The sequence below is a fragment of the Aethalodelphis obliquidens genome, unplaced genomic scaffold (assembly GCF_003676395.1).
Source record: "Aethalodelphis obliquidens isolate GAN/ISIS:26980383/991018 unplaced genomic scaffold, ASM367639v1 scaffold32, whole genome shotgun sequence".
Taxonomy (NCBI): Eukaryota; Metazoa; Chordata; class Mammalia; order Artiodactyla; family Delphinidae; genus Aethalodelphis; species Aethalodelphis obliquidens.
In genome coordinates this window covers 20,869,878-20,872,861 of record NW_020837976.1, presented here as the reverse complement: position 1 = coordinate 20,872,861, position 2,984 = coordinate 20,869,878, and positions in this window count along the sequence as shown.

Sequence of the window (2,984 nt, the reverse complement as noted above, 5' to 3'; positions counted from 1 at the left end):
TCTCCTATCTCGTCTCCTCCGTCTCTACCTTGCTCCTACAGTCTATTGTCCATACAGTAGCCAAAAAAAAACTGGTCATAAACTATATTTTGTGATTTTACATATACTCAGTTTTCTTCTGCATGCATGAGGTAATGGAGCCACTCTAGAAAAGAAGCCAAGGTCCTTGCACCTTTGCTTCGAAGAGCATCAGCTAGGAGATTCTCCACATCCTCTATATCCCACTTAGAATTGTGATAAAGACATACTTCCACTGAGTTAAACCACAAGATTTGGTGTGGGGGACGAGTGATGCTGCAGAGTAGCCTCAAGCAATCCAGATTGATACCAAAATTGAGATGCCACTAAAATAAAATCCTAAAGCATATGGTATTGGTAGGCATCAACTGGTGAAGAAAGGGATATAGTAGACTGGGCTGCTAGAGATTCTTCTTATACAGTGGCAAAATATTCACTAAAACTTCCACTTACTGTAACTTAGAAGGCAGATCATGTGCTTACTGAGCTTATAGCTCCAAGGGAAATGTTGGAAAACATAACATTAGTAGGGAGATGTTCACCAATTCCATTTGATCTTGCTAAATACATAGGAGCACTGAATTTCTGAACTTCTTGAATTAAGACTGCATGATTGAGTATTTGACAATAGAGTGTGGGCAAAAGGATGATGATCACATTCAGGTCTGTCCATAAAAATACCTGCAAGATTCCCAATGTGTTCGCATTTACCAATCCATATGATAGACAGCAGAAATTTCTGAGATGGCAGGGCCACACTGAGAAAAAATAAAGTGAGGGGCATATTCTCTGAACCTTTTTTTACCTAAGAAATTATTTTTTTTTTCTACATCTTCTAGTGATTCTTAGTCCTCAATACTTTTGCTGTAAACTCTATACTCATGTAAAATTTTGTTTTCTTCTAACATTTAATACTGCTAAGAAAAATGCTTATGCCAACCTGATTTTTGATTATTTGACATTAAGTTGTTCTTTTTTGACTGATACTTGTATGAGATTTTTCTCATGTTCTTTACTAACTGTTGCCCTATTTAATTTATCTCCTTGGGACACACAGAACCTTTCAATGTAAATACCTATGCCTTTCTTCAATTCTGGGAATATTTTCCTTACATTTTAGATTATTGCTTCCCTCTAACTTTTCTTTTTTTTTTTTTGCGGTATGCGGGCCTCTCACCGCTGTGGCCTCTCCCGTTGCGGAGCACAGGCTCCGGATGTGCAGGCTCAGCGTCCATGGCTCACGGGCCTAGCTGCTCTGCAGCATGTGGGATCTTCCAGGACCGGGGCACAAACCCGTGTCCCCTGCATCAGTAGGCGGACTCTCAACCACTGCACCACCAGGGAAGCCCTTAACTTTTTTTTTTGAAAATAACCATAAATCTCAGTTTGAATTATTACCATTTTTATATCTTTTTTCTTACTGTTTTCATGTAGTAGTTCTATTCCTTTACACTGAAGTGTATCTCAATTTTATAACCTACCTTGCTGATGCAACTTTCTGCATTCTGAATTCTGATCATTTGTATTTCCAATTATTACCCTTGCAATTTTAAATGACACAATTGTTCCTTTTCTCAGGCAGTTCTTTTTACATTAAAATTTGTTTTCTTCACACACATTAGTATCATCTTTCATTTTAGTTGTTTTCGTTCCTTGTGTATTTTTTATTCTCTTTCATAGACATAGACCATTAAAGCTTGCATCCTTTTGAATATAGCAAGCAGTTTTCTAAATTTTTAGGAAAACATTTCCAGATGTGTGTGTGTTTGTCTCATAGATCTTCATAATATTTATTTCCTTTCTCATATTCTACAGTATATTTTTATGTTTACGTGTCACATGCTCATGGATAAAGCAAATCTACTCACCCTCGATATTGTCAATAGAAAGAGCGTATATAGATGTGCCTTGCCTCCCTTCAGTGTTTACTTGGATGATGGAGGAATCTACTTCTCAGACAGCTACAGGGTAGCTAGATTTGAAAGCTTCTGCCCAAATCTCACTGTCTTGTACCCATGTATCTAGTGAGTTTTGATAGTCTGAAGCAATATTCTTTCCTCTCCCCACTGCTTGCTTATCTGTTTCTCTAAATGGTTAAAATACATGAAAAACTATAAATTCAAGCATAGCATTTTACCTGGGCCCATACCATATCTTATCTGCTCATTTGTTTATTATTTACTCATTGACTTTCTTAACAATATTTGAGTGTTACTCTATGAAAAATTGTTCTCTGCCCTCAACATGTGAAGTCAGGTAGATGAAGTTACAATCTAATATCATTCTAGGGAAGTATCTCTAGTTGAAAAGCTCTACCATCTGCTTCAGCCTTCCAACCCTGATCTTTCTGCCCTAATATTATTTGAAAACTGCAGTGTCTGAATGGAAGAAAAATCAAAAAGTGATGAGCAACCATTACTCAGATATCACAAAAAAGCAGAAAATAGAACACAATAGTTCACTTTTCTTCAGGTTACCCATCTTTGGTCTTTTGGACAGAAAGTTGGGGAGGCCAAACAGCTTTCAAATTAGCAGAGCTGTTTTGATTTTAATCTAAAATATGAGCAGGAAGTCAAGTATTTTCCCCCAAAACTTCAGTTGACAGGTTGCAGGCAATAGGTTGAATACTGGTCTCTGTCTTTTTGGCTGGTAAATGTGTTCTCTATTTCTATTCTTAATGTAGATATTATGAAGTTTTCATTCCCATTACTTTCCTTTACACACATTAAATTCTCATTCTGATCTACGTCATTGATTCCACTAGCTTTAACCGGAGTTGTATGCAGAGACCTCACAGACATAGCTCTTCAGCCTCTCTACTCTCCTGATCACCATCCCTACATATACAACTCCATGTTAGACATCCTCATCTTGCCAGTCAAAAAGACTCAAAAACTTCACATGTAACAACAAAGTCCAGCTTCTTTGATTCCGAAGAGATTACTACTCTTATCATGACCCTCTTA